This window comes from Triticum urartu, chromosome 3 (assembly GCF_003073215.2).
Source record: "Triticum urartu cultivar G1812 chromosome 3, Tu2.1, whole genome shotgun sequence".
NCBI classification, from domain to species: Eukaryota; Viridiplantae; Streptophyta; class Magnoliopsida; order Poales; family Poaceae; genus Triticum; species Triticum urartu.
Window position 1 is genome coordinate 137,143,811 of NC_053024.1, and position 20,030 is coordinate 137,163,840.

Consider the following 20,030-nt stretch of genomic DNA (forward strand, 5'->3'; position numbering starts at 1 on the left):
TCAGCACGTTTTGCGAGGCAGTTTCCTTGGCACGTCTTGTCAAAGCAGAGATCGTGTCCCCCCTTTTTCGGGATTCTCATCAATACGGACGTGGGTAACCTAACTACACCATTTATCATGACGCTTGGGAGGCAAGCGAGTTTTACTAGGCTGGTGGGGACGCACAACCGCGTCCGCCCATATAAGGGGATAAGGATCCACCTTTTTACCTATGCCTTCTTCCTCCTTTGCCTATCCATCTCCTGCGCACTCAAGCTCCAGCGCCCAAGCCCGCACTTCCTACCTCAACCTCCTCCAGCAATGTCCGGAGCGGGAGGCAAGTGGATGGTCTCCTCCGTCATGGAGGGCCATGTCAAAAAGCTAAGGAAGGCCGGATACTTGTCCAAGGACATCGCGCACCAGCTTCCCGAGGAAGGGCAGCTTCTCCCCACCCCAAGGCCCCATGAGAGGGTAGTATTCCTTCCCCACTTCCTCTGCGAACTGGGTTTCCCACTCCACCCATTTGTCCGGGGGCTCATGTTCTACTATGGCCTGGATTTCCACGATCTGGCCCGAACTTCGTCCTCAACATCTCGGCATTTATCGTCGTGTGCGAGGCTTTCCTCCGCATTCGCCCCCATTTCGGCCTCTGGCTCAAGACCTTCAATGTCAAGCCCAAGGTGGTGCGCGGCAGCCAGGCGGAGTGCGGAGGCGCCATGGCGGGCAAGATGGCCAACGTCCTATGGCTCGAGGGCTCCTTCGTGGAGACCCTGAAGGGGTGGCAATCGTGGTGGTTTTACATAACCGAGCCACGCAATCCGAAATGGATCGCAGCCCCCGAGTTCTGATCCGGACCCCCCACGCGGCTTATGTCCTGGAAAGAGACGGGCCTGTCGTGGGGCGACGAAAAAGAGGTGACCGGATTGCAGACATGCATCCAGTCCCTGGTGAGCAAGCCGATCAAGCTTGTCAATGTAGTCCAGGTCATGCTCGTCCGACGGATCCTCCCGTGTCAACAACGGGACTTTACTCTGTGGGAGTTTGACCCGGCGCAGCACCAAACCCTTAACAAGCTTTTCGACACGATGTATGAAGACGTTTGGAAGGTGCTAACCAAAGGCGCCGAGGCTCCCACATCCACTTCCGAGGACTGCGGATACAGCTTGCAGTGGCACGCTAGCGAGGTAAGCTATTTTTACCTTTTACAGGATGTTAAGTTTTTTCATAGTTTGACTCTATGCGGGATCTAAACTCCCTCACCTTTGACAGGCTTGGCGGGCGAAGTCCGGATCGATTAACTGTCCGGCTCCCTTGCCCGAAGACCCAGCCCCTGATCTCCTAGTGAAGCTGCTAGTTCCAGCGCCTTATGTGGTGCCGGAGAAGAAGGCCAAGAAGAAGAAGGCCACGGGGACTCAAAAGAGTGCCCGTAATGTGGTGGTGTCGGACTCGTCATCCGACGAGTCCGAGACGCTCTCCTCCCACGAGAACGAGGAGGAGGAAGAAGAAAACTCTCCCCCTCCAGCGGGGGGAGGAAAGAAAAGGAAGGCCGCCCCAACGGGGGAGACCGAAGGGTCCAGGAAGAGGCAGACCCCTCCGCCGAACTACTCCCCCGACGCCGAAGAGGACAAATAGGAGTGGCCAGATAGGGCCAAGCGTCCGGCGAAATCGTAAGTATTCGGATATCAGAGTAACTCATGATGTTCCTTTGTCGCACAGCTTTCCCTAATGTCGAACATAATTATGCAGCCCGCCCCGGGCCGAACTCAATGAGTCGTCGAGCGGCTCCCTGGATTCATCGGACGTGAACTCAGTTCCGCCCGCTGTCTCCCCCCGCACTGCGGATGACGCCGAAGTGGTGTCGCAACAAGCTCCAGGGCAGGAGGAGGTGGTCCTGGAGGAGCCGCAAGGCGACCTCCCGAACCCCAGGAGTAAAGGGGACAAGACCCCCCAGGGCTCCAAGTCCGGCTTTGAGCCGGACACCGCGCCAGAATCTTCAACAGTTCCGGACCGCGGTAGGCGAACTCCTTCCAAGAGGAGCAAGCCTTCTGAGCTGGCGGCCTCCGTCCAACCGGAGGTGCCGGACAATCTGCTGGAGGTGCTTGATGGCGCCTCCATCGACGAGGAGCACCGTACTATTATGAGTACGGTGATCCAGAAGGTTCAGTCTGCCAAGAGCGGACTGAGTGAAGCTTGCGCTAGCCTTCTAACAAGCTTCGAGGTGAGTAAAAAATATGTAAGAATATAACCGCATAGACAGTAGCCCTTGATGCTCTGTTTGGCGTTCGGAAAGAAAAGCCGAATAGAGGATCTATTAAATTTCGCAGGAGTCTAACAACAAAGAGTCAATATGCGTATGCAGGCTTCGCTGCTAGCCACCGCCGCACTGACTGCGGAGGTGGGTGCCCTGAAACAGGGACTCGAGCGGACCGAGCAAGAGCTCGGCCTTGCCAAGCGGCATCTCGAGGAGAAAGAAGGTAAGAAATACCTTACAGAAAAAGGTGCCTATAAAAAGACGTGATTGCAAAAAATAACAGGATTGTACTGCTTATTGTAGGGGCCACAACTGAGGTGGCGACCCTCAAGCAGGCGCTGTCCGAGGCCGGAAAGAAAGCGGCCGCAGAGTGCACCGAGCGAGAGAAACTTGGGGCCCAGGTTGGCGAGGTGCAGCAAGAGCTTCTGGCTCTCATGAAAAAACATGAGTTTGGAGCTTGAGTCAAAGACGCAAGTGTCCGAGCTCGCGGAGGCCCTTGAGACTGCCAAGTCTGCCAAGGCCGAAGCCCAGAAGGCCCTCCAAGAGTTGGAGGAGATGAAAAAGATAGCAGCAGGTAAGGCATTCTTTATGCAAAGAAGAAATATAAAAGTAAACTACTTGTTACTTACCCGAATCCGGAGCTCTCCAGGGGCATTCGCAGATCTTCCCCGCAGCGTATCCGCCGCCGCCACATTCTACCGAGCTAAAGAGGGCAGCTCGACGGAGAAGGTGTTCTGGTCTCAGTATGCTGAGGCCGGACACCCTGTGCCCTTGAGTGACCAGCTGAAACAGCTGGTCGAGCTCCACAAGGCGGCCGAACAGGCCATGAAGGGCTGCATAGTTCGGCTGTGGCCCGGAGAGGCCTTGCCTGGGAGCTACTTCGGGCTGGTGCGGCGGCTGGTGGAGGCCTGTCCAAGGCTCGAGGTCATCAAGCTCTCTGTCTGCATCGAAGGTGACCGTAGGGCCCTTGCCCGTGCAAAGGTGCACTGGGGTAAGCTGGATGGTGAGAAGCTTGTGAGGGACGGGCCACCGCCGGGGAAGGAGCATCGCAAGCCCGAGAACTACTATAAGGATGTTCTTGCGGGTGCCCGCCTTGTGGCGGATGAATGTACCAAGGATGTAATTTTTGAATGAACTCGCTCGTGTTTATCCTGTGCGCTGAAAACTTGTTCATATGCGCTAAGCAATGCTTGTTGAATTTAAAATATTACTTTTTGTGTGGCCGTTTATCAAAAAATTGAGAGATGGCCAGTCGTCGGCTTCTGCCCCCATGCCACTAGTGCTGGGGTGTTCGGGATAAACCTGAGCGCTCTTTTTCCCATAGTTGGGTCCTTCGAGGGAGGCGCTCAGCACAATGAACCAGGCAATCGGACTATAATGCTTGAACACTCTCACTTAGCCATAGAACTCTATAATTTTAAATTTCGGCGAAGCCCCTAGTTCGGAAGACCGAGTTCGGGGCGCTATCCACGCCTTGGCCGGACAAAGCCAGCTCCTCGCTCGAAGCGGCATAAGTCTTTAGGGACTCGAAAAACCTCTCAAATAGCGACCGGTCTCTCGCCTCATCATGACAGTCAGTTTTAGCTTTCTCCACTGAGGTGCTTAACCCAGCTCAACTGGGGCACAATCGCAGTGGTTCTCCTAGTGCTACCTTAGCCGATATAGCGGAACGTAAGGCACCAAAACATAGGAGCCGGGCAAACCCAACTATTGACCCAAATCATGATTCGGAGCCGATGCATATAGTGCTATAAGTTCGGGGTGCCGCACTTGTGAAAGTGTACGGGCTTCTCACACCATATTGAGGGGTACTGAAGCCCCTGGCGTGTTTGCCGTACCATGGTGTACGGGTGCAACATGTCATTTAATAAACATATATATGAAAGGAGGATAATGCAAAAAATAGACAAAAGGCTACGCATTGTTTATAGAAAGGCTGCTATCAAAGCAGAACGATACGAGTAGTGCGATAAGCAAAAGATATTGGGTTATTTAACATGTCCTGGCCAGGAGCAGGGCGCGGAATTGTATGCCAAAACAGGTATACTGCTCGTAACAGAGACCACCTGGGAGTTCCATAATGCGGCATGGCTTGTCTGCTTCCCTGGATCTTGCATCGTTTGTGCGGCAGTTGAATTGCCGAACAGGTCGTCCGAAGTATTGAGTCCTGAAAGTAAGAGAAAATTAAAAAAAGGAATTCGGCAGCCCCTAGTACGTTTTAAGCCGTATTTTGGGTTTGCTGTTATTGTGCCCCTTCCCCTGCGCCCATGGTATTTCGAGAGCGTAGTTACGTACGTGAGGCACTGGTTTCGCTATGTCGCGAGGGCTGGGGTTGGGGCTGCATTGCTACGCCTGCTCAGAATGTGCCAGGCGGTCTTGTTGTAGGTTACTCCGGGCGCGCTTGGCAGTGTCTGGTTTTTTAACGGCCGGACTGGAGAATTGCCTAAGAAGGCTGCTTTGTATTTCCGCTATGAGGGCCGCCGTGTGCTCCTCTGTACGGAGGGAGCGTTCGGTGTTTCCGTTGACCGTGATTACTCCTCGAGGGCCTGGCATCTTGAGCTTGAGATATGCGTAGTGCGGCACCGCATTGAACTTTGCAAATACGGTTCGCCCGAGCAAGGCGTGATAGCCACTGCGAAACGGGACTATATCGAAGATTAACTCTTCGCTTCGGAGATTGTCCGGAGACCCGAAGACCACTTCAAGTGTGAATGAGCCTGTACAGTTGGCCTCTACACCTGGTATAATGCCTTTAAAGGTCATTTTTGTGGGCTTAATCCTCGAGGGATCTATGCCCATTTTCCGCACTGTATCCTGGTAAGCAGGTTCAGGCTACTTCCGCCGTCCATGAGGACTCTTGTGAGATGAAATCCGTCGATAATTGGGTTGAGAACCAACGCGGCGAAGCCACCGTGACGGATGCTAGTGGGGTGGTCCCTTCGATCAAAAGTGATCGGGCAGGAGGACCATGGGTTGAACTTTGGGGCGACTGGCTCCATCGCATATACGTCCCGTAGCGCACGCTTCCGCTCCCTCTTGGGAATGTGGGTTGCGTATATCATGTTCACCGTCCGCACTTGTGGGGGAAAACCCTTCTGTCCACTGTTGTTCGGCGGCCTGGGCTCCTCCTTGTCATCGCTATGCAGCCCCTTGTCTTTATTTTCGGCTCTTAGCTTGCCTGCCTGCTTGAACACCCAACAATCCCTGTTGGTGTGATTGGCTCGCCTTTCAGGGGTGCCATGTATCTGGCACAAGCGGTCGAGTATTTGGTCCAAACTAGACGGGCCCTAAGTATTCCTTTTGAATGGCTTTTTCCGCTGACCGGATTTATAGCCTCTGAATCCGGCATTAACTGTCGTGTCTTCATTGCTGTCGCTGCTAATACGGCGCTTTTGCTTATTCCGACGTGTCCTGCCACTTTTGTCCTTGGTATCCGAATTACCAGGGTTCTTTGCTAAGTTGTTGCTGCGAGCTAGCCAGCTGTCTTCTCCCGCGCAAAAGCGGGTCATGAGTGTCGTGAGGGCTGCCATGGACTTCGGCTTTTCCTGTCCCAGGTGCCGGGTAAGCCACTCGTCGCGGATATTATGCTTGAAGGCTACTAAGGCCTCTGCGTCCGGACAGTCGACTATCTGGTTTTTCTTTGTTAGGAACCGTGTCCAGAATTGCCTGGCCGATTCTTCTAGCTGCTGAATTATGTGGCTTAAGTCATCGGCATCCGGTGGTCGCACATAAGTGCCCTAGAAGTTGTCGAGGAATGCGGCTTCCAGGTCCTCCCAAGAACCGATTGAGTCTACTGGCAAGCTGTTAAGCCAATGCCGGGCCGGTCCCTTAAGTTTGAGCGGGAGGTATTTGATGGCGTGTAGATCATCGCCGCGGGCCATGTGGATATGGAGGAGATAATCCTCAATCCATACTGTAGGATCTGTTGTTCCATCATATGATTTGATGTTTACGGGTTTGAAACCCTCTGGGATTTTATGATCCATTACTTCGTCTGTGAAGCATAATGGGTGTGCGGCGCCTCTATACTGGGCTATATCACGACGCAGCTCGAAGGAGCTATGTCTGTTGTGTTTGGCCCGGCCGGATTTGTTGTATCCGGAATGAAGATCACCGTCATGTGCCGTGGGGCGCCTGCGCGATCCGTAGATCGATCTTGTTTGTCTTGCCTTGTCCTCCAGTACGTCTCGCAGGTCTGGCGCATTTTCCCGTGCCTTGGTTAAACGGCGCCGGGGCATGGCTTGGGTGGAGGGCCGAGAGGCCTCTCTGTCGCGGCCGTGAGGTGGACGGTCGGCCATGTCGTGCGCTGGTGATGTAGGTGCTTCCTCCTCTGATCGGGGTAGCGGCCTGCGCTTTGGGTAACTCTTAGAGGGGCGTTCGAGTTCATACTCTTCGGCTGCAAGGACTTCGGTCCATCTGTTAGCCAGCAAATCTTGATCAGCTCTAAGCTGTTGCTTCTTTTTCGTGAGGCTTCTTGCCGTGGCTAAAAGCCTACGTTTGAAACGCTCTTGTTCGGCGGGGTCCGATGGTACGACGAATTCGTCGTCGTCGAGGCTTGCCTCGTCTTCGGAGGGAGGCATATAGTTATCATCCTCAACCTCTCGGTCTGCCGCTCTCTCATGAGGGCTGGCTTCTCCATCTTCCTGTGCCGAATCTTGCTGTAGGGGGTGTTCTTCGGCGCTATTCAGGGTAGTATTATCTCCCGTGCCGGAATCAGCGTTTTTGCTTTGGCGGGATTTAGAGCGGCGCCGCTGACGCCGGCGCTTTGGCTGTTTCTTGGAGGTGTCATCCTCCGTTGTTCCATCGCCATCTCCATCTTTTGGAGTATCCACCATGTATATATCATATTACGAGGTGGCCTTCCAGCGCCCTACAGGTGTTGGTTCCTGTTCGTCTCCTGCATCATCATCCATACCGTCGATGTCTTCGGAATCGAAGTCAAGCATGTCGGTTAAATCGTCGATAGTGGCTACAAAGTGGGTGGTGGGTGGGCTTCGAATTTCTTCGTCGTCCGCATCCCATCCTTGCTGACCGTAGTCCGGCCATGCCTCTCCTGATAAAGAGAGAGACTTTAGTGAGTTCAGGATGTCGCCGAAGGGCGAGTGCTGAAAGATGTCCGCTGCGCTGAACTCCATTATCGGCGCCCAATCGGATTCGATCGGTAGGGGCGCGGGGGGTTCGGAGTCCGGAGAGGAATCCGGATCCTCAGAGCCACGGGTCACGCAGAACGCAGGGCTGACGTTCGGCTCGATCGCCTTTGAGATCGTAGCCCCTGAGGTGACGTCCAGCCGCTCATCCTCGATTGGCGTAATAGGCTCCGGATTAAGGGTGGGAACCGGTGCGCGTGCGGCCTCCAGGGAACTGTTCGGCGGCAGAGCAAGATCATGCCTCTCAAAACAGTGCGGCGCGCTTGGCTGTGGCTCGAATCCGTCGAAGATCAAATCTCCGCGGATGTCTGCCGTGTAGTTTAAGCTTCCAAACCTGACCTGATGGCCAGGGGCGTAGCTTTCGATCTACTCCAGGTGGCCAAGCGAATTGGCCCGCAGTGCGAAGCCGCCGAAGACGAAGATCTGTCTAGGGAGAAAAGTCTCACCCTGGACCGCATCGTCGTTGATGATTAAAGGAGCCATCGGGCCTAAAAGTGACGACACAGAGGAACTCTCAATGAAAGCACCAATGTCGGTGTCAAAACCGGCGGATCTCGGGTAGGGGGTCCCGAACTGTGCGTCTAGGCGGATGGTAATAGGAGACAAGGGACACGATGTTTTTACCCAGGTTTGGGCCCTCTCGATGGAGGTAAAACCCTACTCCTGCTTGATTAATATTGATGATATGGGTAGTACAAGAGTAGATCTACCACGAGATCAAGGAGGCTAAACCCTAGAAGCTAGCCCTATGGTATGATTGTTGTATGATGAAGTTGTCCTACGGACTAGAACCCTCCGGTTTATATAGACACCGGATAGGGTTAGGGTTACACAGAGTCAGTTACAAAGGTAGGAGATCTTGAATATCCGCATCGCCAAGCTTGCCTTCTACGCCAAGGAAAGTCCCATCCGGACACGGGACGAAGTCTTCAATCTTGTATCTTCATAGTCCTGGAGTCCGGCTGAAGGTATAGTCCGGCTACCCGAACACCCCCTAATCCATGAATCCCTCAATGGGGTCTATTTGTACATAGATAGATCTTGTCTACATCATGTCCTCATTCTTATTGCATTACTTCGTTTCTCCATGACTTAATACACTATATGCATGCTGGATAGCGGTCGATGTGTGGAGTAATAGTAGTAGATGCAGGCAGGAGTCGGTTTACTAATCTTGGACGTGATGCCTATGTAATGATCATTGCCTGGATATCGTCATGAGTATTTGAAGTTCTATCAGTTGCCCAACAGTAACTTGTTCACCCACCGTTTGCTATTTTTTCTCGAGAGAAGCCACTAGTGAAACCTACGGCCCCCGGGTCTCTTTATCGTATTATTTGCCTTTGTGATCCACTTTTATTCTCTTTTATTTTCAGATCTATCCAAAAACCCAAAAATACTTTGCAGCACTTTATTTTTTTGTGATCTATTTATTCAATCTATTACAAATTCTCCCGTCACGCACCAATTTCTGGCAGAGTTACCCGAAAGGGATTGACAACCCCTTTAACATGTCGGGTTGCAAGGATTTGTTATCTATATGCAGGGGTTGTTTACGTTGTGTTGCTTGGCTCTCCTACTGGTTTGATAACCTTGGTTTCATATCTGAGGGAAATACCTACCGCCGCTGTGCTGCATCATCCCTTCCTCTTTGGGGAAATACCGACATAGCTTCAAGCGACATCAAAAGGAATTTCTGGCGTCGTTGCCGGGGAGGATCTTCAACATATACCAGGTTCCTAATCACAAAACTCATCTCCTCGCAATTTACATTATTTGCCATTTGCCTCCCATTTTCCTCTCCCCCACTTCACAAAAATTTGCCGTTTTATTCACCCCTCTTTTTCCGTTCGCCGTTTTCTCGTCGGATCTATCCTTTGCTTGCAATCATGAGTGCTATCGGTATGGCACCAATAGATGATGGCCTAACTCGTAAGATTGGATGTACAGGCAATCTGGATGCTAAAACGTTTATCTTGGGGCAAGGGAACGTTATGGTAAAAGAACGTATCCAAGAATTTTTTAGTGGTGTTGGGAATCTAAGTTTTGATGATGCTCCTATATTTAAAACTACTAGATCTTATGCGGATGCTATTTCAGCACTAGTTCTGAAACTTGAAAGTAAATTTATTCGTACTCATCCTACTTTGCAAAGATTGTGTTTTGAGCTTCCCATTATAAAGAATCCTAGGGCTAAAATGTTGGCCACTCTCATTCTTATGAATGAGTTTGACTACATAATATGGGAAGCTAGGGAAATCTTTGATTTTTATGGTATGAATTGTGAAAAACTTGTGATAGATGAAATTATTTACAATAGTGACTATGCTTTAAGACATTTTCTTGGGGATAATAAAATCTTTGATGAGAATCTTAAAAAGGAAGTCCCCGCTCTAGATATAATCCAACAAGTTTTCAACAATGTTAATCAACATTACTCTTGGATTGTTGCAGGGAATCAAAGAGGTTATGATGAACATCAACTTAGGAATGCCAATGTTTCTATGGATAATACGTTTTATGTTGTGTTTACAAAACCCCATGATGAAAACACCTCTAAGAAGGTTAAGAAGAAGGATGAAAAAACTTAGATCCTTGCTTTATGCCTAGCTAAGGGCGTAAAACTATAGCGCTTGTTGGGAGGCAACCTAATGAATAAACTTTTTTTGCTTTTTGCTTCCTGTTCTTGAGTGTTTGCACAATTATGCTACAGTTATGATTGTGTTTTTTATGTTTTAATTAGTGTTTGTGCCTGTCAGTGTCAAAACCGGCGGATCTTGGGTATGGGGTCCCGAACTGTGCGTCTAAGGCGGATGGTAACAGGAGGCAGGGGACACGATATTTTATCCAGGTTCGGGCCTTCTTGATGGAGGTAAAACCCTACGTCCTGCTTGATTATTCTTGATAATATGAGTAGTACAAGAGTTGATCTACCACGAGATCGGAGAGGCTAAACCCTAGAAGCTAGCCTATGGTATGATTGTTGTATATTATCTATTGACTAGCCTGGCCTCGGTTTATATAATGCACCAGAGGCCTAGGATAACAAGAGTCCTAGCCGAATACGCTGGTGGGGAGGAGTCCTTGTCTTGATCACCAAGTCTTGTGGAATCTTCCATGTATGCGGCAGCTGTCCGAACTGGCCCATGAGTATACGGCCATGGGGGTCCTCGGCCCAATCTAACAGATCGAGAGACGACATGGTGAGTACCCCCTAGTCCAGGACACCGTCAGTAGCCCCCTGAACTGGTCTTCAAGTTAGGGACGCTCCTCGATTCTTCCGAACTGTTCTTCATCTTCGGTTGTTGGTCTTGAAAACTGGTTCAACAAATCTTCTCATCTTCGATCTTGAGGATCGCCGAAATGCATTCGATGAGTTTACACGTCGGGTATCCGAGGAGCCCCTTTAAGTTTCCGGCCTTTATCAATGCCTTGTTATTTTTATGCCACACCTCGGGTTTGAAGTTGTTCCCGGGAGGCAGTGTCCTCTTGCGTCCGAGCTCCAACGCCGGACTGCATTCGAGGTATCTTTTGCAGCCGAGCACCAATGCCGGACTGCTTCCGAGCTCCAACGCCGAAATGTATCCGAGCTCCAACACCGGACTGTGTCCAAGCTCCAACGCCGGACTATATCCAAGATTTCATAGATCATCTTGGTACAAAAAGTTGAAGGAGTTTAGCCGAGCTTAATGCTGGAAATGCCCTCTATGGAGCCAGCCACTAGCGCCCGAGCTTTATGCCGGACTGCTTCCGAGGTGGTGCAACACCCCGACTGTGGGCCAATTTTTTGTCAATATTTTTTATTGGTGCAATTTATTCTCTGCCGAGATATATAGCCAGTAGACCTTAAGGTGTGTATCGGTCTAAAACCTGAGATGCACCTGAAGGATGACGTAAGACCGCTGATCCCAATCGCCGCTGAGACTCAGGTTGATTTGCAAAATCGGCCTGAGGATCAAGTCCTAGCTCAGCAGAATACTTCGGGACACTAAAAGCGGCGTGCTCAGTCCTCGAGGCTCAGGTTGGGTGCGGCCAACCAACCTGAGGATCAAAATCTCCTCGGAAACTATATTGCACATAAAATTTTCTGCATTGGACAGGCAATGCAGTAGCCCCCGAGACACTGGTCGGGTGGAAACACCAGATCAGGGGATCGATGTGCCCCTCTAATATTTTTAAATAATAAGCCGAAGCCCAGTAGCCCCCGAGCCTTAATGCGGGCACGGGTGGCCGAATTAAGGATCGATATCCACAGTAAAATCACAAATTATGTGTAATGACTCTATGTATCCAAGTACTTTACGTCATTAATGCTCGGATCCGCATTGTACAAAACTTTGTTGACCGACCATCGGCTTCCACCTCCTCGGCTAGTAGCCGAGGAGTGTTTGTCCTACTTTATAAAGCCTTTATGAGGGCAAAGATTTACGACAAACAAGGCAATCTGGCCATACGGTTTTATAAACAAAGGTACGCAGAGAGATATGTTATATTACTGTTTAACATAAGAAATGTCTTCCAAAGAAAATAGTCCCACTATCGGTTCCTTTCTTTGGGTTGTCATGCTAAGCATGATCATGAAACCTCAGCTCTAATGTAAGAGCAAAATATTGAGGATTTAGTTTGGGAGGCCAGTTACTAGCCCCCGGTAGTGTTCGGCGATAGTCGAGGTCAAGCCGTAAACACTTCAGCCAATGTTATGAATGGTCGTCATTTAACACAGTTATCGGATTGCTGACCAGTTTACGCTTATTGTGATAGTCAATTTTTGGCTTTCTCCACTGAGGTGCTTAACCATGTGAGCTGGAAGCACAATCGCAGTGGTTCTCCCTTTGCACACCTAGCCGAACAAGGCGGAACGTAGGAGGCAAGCGCAGGAGCCGGGCAACCCAACTATTGACCGAAGACACAATTCGAAACCAATGCATATATAGTGAGATCCGAGCATGTTTTTGACGAATCTATAAAGGTGTCCAACATTGCACTGTGAGACTTGTGCTGGAAACACACCAATAGTTTGAAAGCGCCATAAGCTTGGAAAACCAAAAAAACGTCAGTAAAAGCATGACGTCCGAACAAGATCAAGTGTTCGGTGCCAATCCGAAAATTGGAAGAGAGAAAAAAAAAGGTTCTTCTGTCGTGTTTTGACAACGACCAAGAAGAAAACACATTTACAGCTCATATATAAATTTTAAGAGCCCCCAAGTGACTTGGGTAAAAGAATTTTATGTATAATGATTATATGTACCGAATGACTTATATCATATATGTGTTCACCCGAACTTTAAACGCGTCTTAACCGGCCATCGGCTTCTCCCTCTTCGGCCAAGGGCCGAAAAGTGTCATGTACTCCGCCTGTCGAGAGTATCGACGTTGTTTCCAATGACCAGGCAATCAGGCCATAAGGTTGTAACAGACAAAGCGCACTCAGGGAACTTATGCTATATTACTAACGAAGTGTAAGAAGCATCTTCGAAGAAAATAGTACCCCCACCGATACCTTTCTTCGGTGCTCATTATTACTATGAGACTTGTGCAATAGATTTTTTGTACTCATGAGTTCCGTTGTGTGCCGACCATGATTGAAAACAATAAGAGAGCTAGCTTTCGGCTTCACCCAGTCTGAGGTCAGAGCTCGGAGGACCCGGTCGTGACAATCGCAGAGGTGCTCCCTTTACTCCCTAGCCGAACAATCGGGAACGTAGGGGTAAGCACAGGAGCCAGGCAACCCAGCTTGCAAATCGCTTAAGTCAATATGGTGCATATTGTGGCGTAATACACGAACAAGGAACGAAGCCGTACAAGTATAATCATATGCAAGATGAAAAGCTCCATCAAGGGAGCCCCCAATTAAACGGGGTATTTGAATTTGTGTGTCACAAACAAAGTTTTGACAAGGAGATTCTCTACAAGGAATTTTTTTTCAAAAAGGTATAATGCTTGGTCGAACCGAACACAAGTCAAAAATTTAAAACTTTGAGCATGAAGGCAACTTAGCTGGTTAATGTGTTCGGTATTGATGACGCAGCCCAAACTTGATGCGGGACAAGGTTCCATCCCCCAAGCCGGTCCCAAGGTGGCGAAGCAAAGAGCTCGGCACTCTGAAGTGGTGACATAGCACGGTCAATGCGGGCCGGCAGAGTGATGCCGAAGTCCCTGGCATGGGGTAATGAAGTGTTGATGAAGCCCCCCGTCCAGCCGAGGTGACGTGGTATGTCAGTACGCCGAATTGACGATACTGCCCAACCCGGATCATTTTCCTGTGCACAAAAAATAGTGCAAAGCGGAGATAATAATAATAATTTAAAAAATCGTTGCATAATAAATAATTTATGCAAAGTGAGCAATAAAAGAAATGTGGCATGGCGTCGAAGTCAAGGCGGGGGCGTCGGCGTGATGCGGTAAAGGCGTGGCGAAGCCTGAATTCACAAGTCGGTCCGAGTTCTGGATGCGGCGTTGGCCGGACTATGTACGGAAATTGACCGAACCGCCATGCAACCGTCGTTAATGCGGCCACCATTTGATAGACCTGTGTGCATATAATGGACAAACCAGAGTAATAATTCCTTGAAAAAAATGAACCCAAACAAGCAAAAAGTACTAAGATTAATAGCACCTGGTTTATTTGTTGTAGCAATCCAAAGAAAGGTGATTCCAAAAATTGGGACTCGATCCGCACACCCATTGCCTGATGGGCGATAAAGCGACGGTATGGCGATGCTGGCAAAGGTTGGCTCACAGAGGCAAAGCCCTCGGTCCAGCTAACGTGACGGAGCTGGTCGGCTAGTGACGCCGAAGTCTCTGGACTAGGTTGATGAAGAGATGGCGAAGCCCCCGGTCCAGCCGAGATGTCGAAGCCTCGATGTTAGCCGATGAGTCGAAGTAGGTCGGCGTGATGGACACCAGCTTGAAGAAGTAATAGTGCGGCCCTGCCGATGCAGGTCGTGACGTGGTCGATGCCGGCTTGATGAAGTGACCGTGCGGCGATGCCGGTATGCCCGCTCTGTGTAATCCGTGGGGCGGCGATGTTGGTGATGATTTATCCTTCGCGATGCCGGACTCTTGTTCGGCTTGCCGAGATGATGATCCAAAGAAGTTGAGCACGGCTCAACAAAGTGACGACGTGTCTAGCGCAGGTCGGCAGCCTTGGAGTAATATTGCCGGACTGGTTTGACACCAGCATGATGATGAAGATGACCTCAGGGGAGGCTTAAAAATTTACAAGCACGTGTTTAAAAAAACGCACAATACCCTAGAAGAGAATTCCTCTAAAAAGGTTGTTCAATATCACGTTCATAAAGAAACATGAATTCGGGTCGGATCTGTATTCACGCAGAAAACAGATCCGAAAATTGGTCCACTCATCGGAAGGTTCCCGGAGTTTGAACCGTCGGATCGAGCTGAAATTTGGAGGGGTGGTAGATATGGGAATTCCGCAGTATATGAACGGTTGGATTTTCCAAAGGACCTCCAAGCTGGGATCTGGAGGCCACGCCCTAAACTCGTCTAGATTCCCATCCAGATTTGATAGGGTTCCGGTATATCGTACATTGTCAGAGATTCCTCCATAGGAACACGATGAAATTTTGCGTGGCTGTTATAGACGTAATCCCACACTATTCCACCGAAGCAATCGTCAAACTGACGCTCGAGGAGGTGGTGACGGCGAATACAAGTTCGATGTCCATAAAAATAGCACGGCCGCCCGAGGGCAATGTTGACGTTGAGCCCTCGAGCTCCATGGATGACTCCTCTATGATCATGATAGAGATCGGAGTTGATGTTGAAGAAGGCCCCGTCCGAACATGACGATCGGAGATGGAGCACGGTCCTCGGTCGAGCCAAGGTGACCAGTCGAGCCGGCGATGAAGATGCCGGCGTCATAGTTGACCTGCGGGTGAGCCATTGATCCTTTTGCCGATCACACAGCACAACTCTCAATGAAAGCACCAAGTCGGTGTCAAAACTGGAGGATCTCGGGTAGGGGTCCCGAACTATGCATCTAAGGCGGATGGTAACAGGAGGCAGGGGACACGATGTTTTACCTAGGTTCGGGCCCTCTTGATGGAGGTAAAACCCTACGTCCTGCTTGATTATTCTTGATAATATGAGTAGTACAAGAGTTGATCTACCACGAGATCAGAGAGGCTAAACCCTAGAAGCTAGCCTATGGTATGATTGTTGTATATTATCTATCGACTAGCCTGGCCTCGGTTTATATAATGCACCAGAGGCCTAGGATAACAAGAGTCCTAGCCGAATACGCCGGTGGGGAGGAGTCCTTGTCTTGATCACCAAGTCTTGTGGAATCTTTCATGTATGCGGCAGCTGTCCGAACTGGCCCATGAGTATATGGACATGGAGGTCCTCGGCCCAATCTAACAGATCGAGAGACGACATGGTGAGTACCCCCTAGTCCAGGACACCGTCAGTGCCAAGTAAAGCCTTTAGGATCTTCTTGGGTGATGGTTGTTTGATCTTGCTGAAAAACAGAAACTTTTGCGCTCACGCAAATAATTATCATTTTTTACCAGAGAGCGGTAAAATACCCATTCCACTTGCAGTAGATCAATATACAAATTGCTAAGGCCTTCCTAATTTTTCAGAATTTTTGAAGTTATAGAAGTATTCGAAATAGTCAGATTGCTACAGACTATTTTGTTTTGACTGATTATGTTTTCTTTGTGGTGTGTGCTTATTTTGATGGCTCTATGGTTTTTCTTTGATGAGTTTTTCCCATAGAGAAGTTTGAATACAGTAGATATAATTCAAGAACAAAATATGAATTGGTTTGATACATCACTTATAGTAGTGATTTATTATTTTCTTATACTAACGGATCTCATGAAAGTTTTGTTGAGTTTTGTGTGATTGAAGTTTTCAAGTTTTCCGTTATCTTACGATGGATGAAGGAATAAGGAGTAGAAGAGCCTAATCTTGGGGATGCCCCGGCATCCCAAGCTATTATCCAAAAATGAGCAACCAACTAAGCTTGGGGATGCCCCTGAGTGACATCCCCTCTTTCTTCTAATGACTATCGGTATTTTACTCAAAGCTATATTTTTATTTGTCACATACTATGTGTTTTGCTTGGAGCGTCTTGTATGATATGAGTCTTTTCTTGTTTTATTTTTGTTTTAAGTCTTGATCCCTTGCTAGACACACCTATTTGAGAGAGCCAAAATTATGTCATGACTTGTTAGAATTGCTCTCTTTGCTTCACTTAAATCATTTATGAGCTATGGACTTGCTCTAGTGCTTCACTTATATCTTTTTTAGCACAGTGTGCTTTAGTATTTTTGAAGAAATGCTCTCTTGCTACACTTAGATTTATTTGAGAGTTAGTAAAATTTTCAAGAAATTCTCTCTTGCTTCACTTAAATTAATTTGAGATAAAGAAAAATTATGCTCATGATCTTCACTTATATTTGTTTGAGCTTGTGAAAAGCAACACCTGAAAATTAGTCCCAAAGTGATAGATATCCAAGAAGGATATAATAAAAACTTTCATGAAGATCATTGGACAAAATAAACTTGATTCTTAGTAATAGTTTTGAGATATGATGTTGTGATATGTGAACCATCTTGATGAGTAATTATGCTTTAGTAAGAATATTGGTGTTAAGGTTTGTGATTCCCTATGCAAGCACAAAAGTCAATAGTTATGCAATGAAATTATATCCTACTTGTGGTGCATTATTCGGTGTTAGTTATGCTTAATGCTCGCTTATGAGATTATTCGTTTCTTGGTTGGTCGCTTCTCAATCTTTTGCTAGCCTTCATTTTGCACTAAGTATGATCACTACTTGTGCATCCAAAAACCTTTAAACCAGTTTTGGCACATGAGTCCACTATACCTACCTACATGCGGTATTCTTTTGCCGTTCTAAGCCAATTTGCATGTGCCATCTCTAATTTTCAAAAATAAACTTCTCTTTTGTGTGTTCGTTTCGCTCGCGGAGTGGTGAGGGGTGGCTAATATTTTCCATGCTAGATGTGTTATTCTCAAGATGAGTGTTTATTCACTTGTCATTGCACGAGAGTAAGGCAAAGGTATTAGGGATGCCCAGTCCCGAAATGAAAAAAATGAATTTACTTTATGTTGTCAAATAATAAATTCCTTGGGAAGTGTTGATATGGAGGGCACCTGTGGATACGGTTAGCCATGGTAAGTGAAAGTATGGTGGAAAAAGGAATAAACTTTATATTCTGTTTGGGAACCGCCTATGATATATCTAGCATGGAAAGTGTTGGGAACTCTAAGTCGTTTTCGTTAGTGGGATGGACACACCTCACAAAATGTTTTTATCTCTAAGTTTTTCGCTTTGAGCTCTGGCACCTCTACAAATCCCTACTTCCCTCTACGAAGGGCCTTTCTTTTACTTTATGCAATTTTTATTTTTAATTTGAGTCTCCATCTTCTCTTATAAAAGCACCAACTAGGAGGCAATACGATTGTACTTGAGTATTGGGTGTAGCTAATATGCGAGTGTTTTTCATGAATGGATCAATGGTTGAGCATGATGGGCTAGAGATAGCTTATTTTAGTGTTGATATTTTGAAAGACATGGTTGCTTGTTGATATGCTTGAGTATTTAAATCATCATGTCAAAACTAGACTATTGCTTTGAACAATATAAAAGTCCAAATGTCCATGCTATAAAGGAAAGAATATGATATGACATGTTAGGCAGCATTCCACATCAAAAATTCTGCTTTTATCACTTCCCTGCTCGAGGACGAGTAGGAGTTAAGCTTGGGGATGCTGATACGTCTCCAACGTATCTATAATTTTTGATTGTTCCATGCTGTTATATTATCAATCTTGGATGTTTTATAATCATTTTATACCATTTTTGGTACTAACCTATTGACATAGTGCCAAGTGCCAGTTGCTGTTATTTCCATGTTTTTTACATCGCAAAAAATCAATATCAGACGGAGTCCAAATGCCATGAAACTTTACAGAGAAGGCCATAAGGAACATAACGGGCCCTGGCTGCGCCTGGGGGTGCCCCGAGGGGAGCACAACCCACCAGGGCATGCCAGGAGGCCTAGGCGCGCCCTGGTGGGTTGTGCCCACCTTGGGTGCCCCCAGACCGCCTCTTTACTTTATAAATACCCCAATATTCTCAAAACCCCAGGGGAGTCGACGAAATATTGATCCAGCCACCACAGAGTCCAGAACCACTAGATCCAATCTAGACACCATCTCGGATGGGGTTCACCACCTCCATTGGTGCCTCTCCAATGATGTGTGAGTAGTTCTTTGTAGACCTTCAGTTTCGTAGTTAGTAGCTAGATGGCTTCATCTCTCTCTCTTGATTGTCAATACGGTGGTCTCTTGGAGATCCATATGATGTAACTCTTTTGCGGTGTGTATGTTGGGATCCGATGAACTTTGAGTTTATGATCAGATCTATCTCTTTTTATATCCATGAAAGTATTTGAGTTTCTTTGATCTCTTTTATGCATGATTGCTTATAGACTCATATTTCTTCTCCAATATTTGGGTTTTATTTGGCCAATTGATATATTTATCTTACAATGGGAAGAGGTGCTTTGTAGTGGGTTCGATCTTACGGTGCTTGATCCCAGTGACAGAAGGGGAACTGACACGTATGTATCGTTGCTACTAAGGATAAAACGATGGGGTCTATCTGTACATAGATAGATCTTGTCTACATCATGTCCTCGTTCTTATTGCATTACTTCGTTTCTCCATGACTTAATACACTAGATGCATGCTGGATAGCGGTTGATGTGTGGAGTAATAGTAGTAGATGCAGGCAGGAGTTGGTCTACTAATCTTGGACGTGATGCCTATGTAATGATCATTGCCTGGATATCGTCATGAGTATTTGAAGTTCTATCAATTGCCCAACAGTAATTTGTTCACCCACCGTTTTCTATTTTTCTTGAGAGAAACCATTAGTGAAACCTATGGCCCCCGGGTCTCTTTCTCATATTATTTGCCTTTGTGATCCACTTTTATTTGCTTTTATTTTCAGATCTATTAATCCAAAAACCCAAAAATACTTTGCTGCACTTTATTTTATTTGTGATCTATTTATTCAACCTGTTACAACTTTCTCCCGTCACACACCAATTTCTGGCACCGTTACCCGGAAGGGATTGACAACCCCTTTAACATGTCGGGTTGCGAGGATTTGTTATCTGTGTGCAGGGGCTGTTTACGTTGTGTTGCATGATTCTCCTACTGGTTCAATAACCTTGGTTTCATATCTGAGGGAAATACCTACCGCCGATGTGCTGCATCATCCCTTCCTCTTTGGGGAAATACCGACGTAGCTTCAAGTGACATCACTCTCTTGGCCAGATCTTCCTTACTAGGTCAGAGAAGTCCTCCCTCCGAAGCCACCACTTTTCAAATTTAAAACTACTTTTCCTAGGGAGTTCGTTCACACCATAGTCCCAGAGAATGGGGGTGTGATCACTACCACATCTAGTTAAAGCTTTGCAAGAGGATAAAGGAAACATTTTATCTAGGTTAGTATCACAGAAAAGTCTATCAATAGTAGACATAATAAGGTCCACTTGATTATTGGCCCAAGTAAATTTCCTATTGGACAACGTAATCTCCAAGAGGCTCCAAATTTCAATCCAAGCATTGAAATTGTCACTCCATTTAT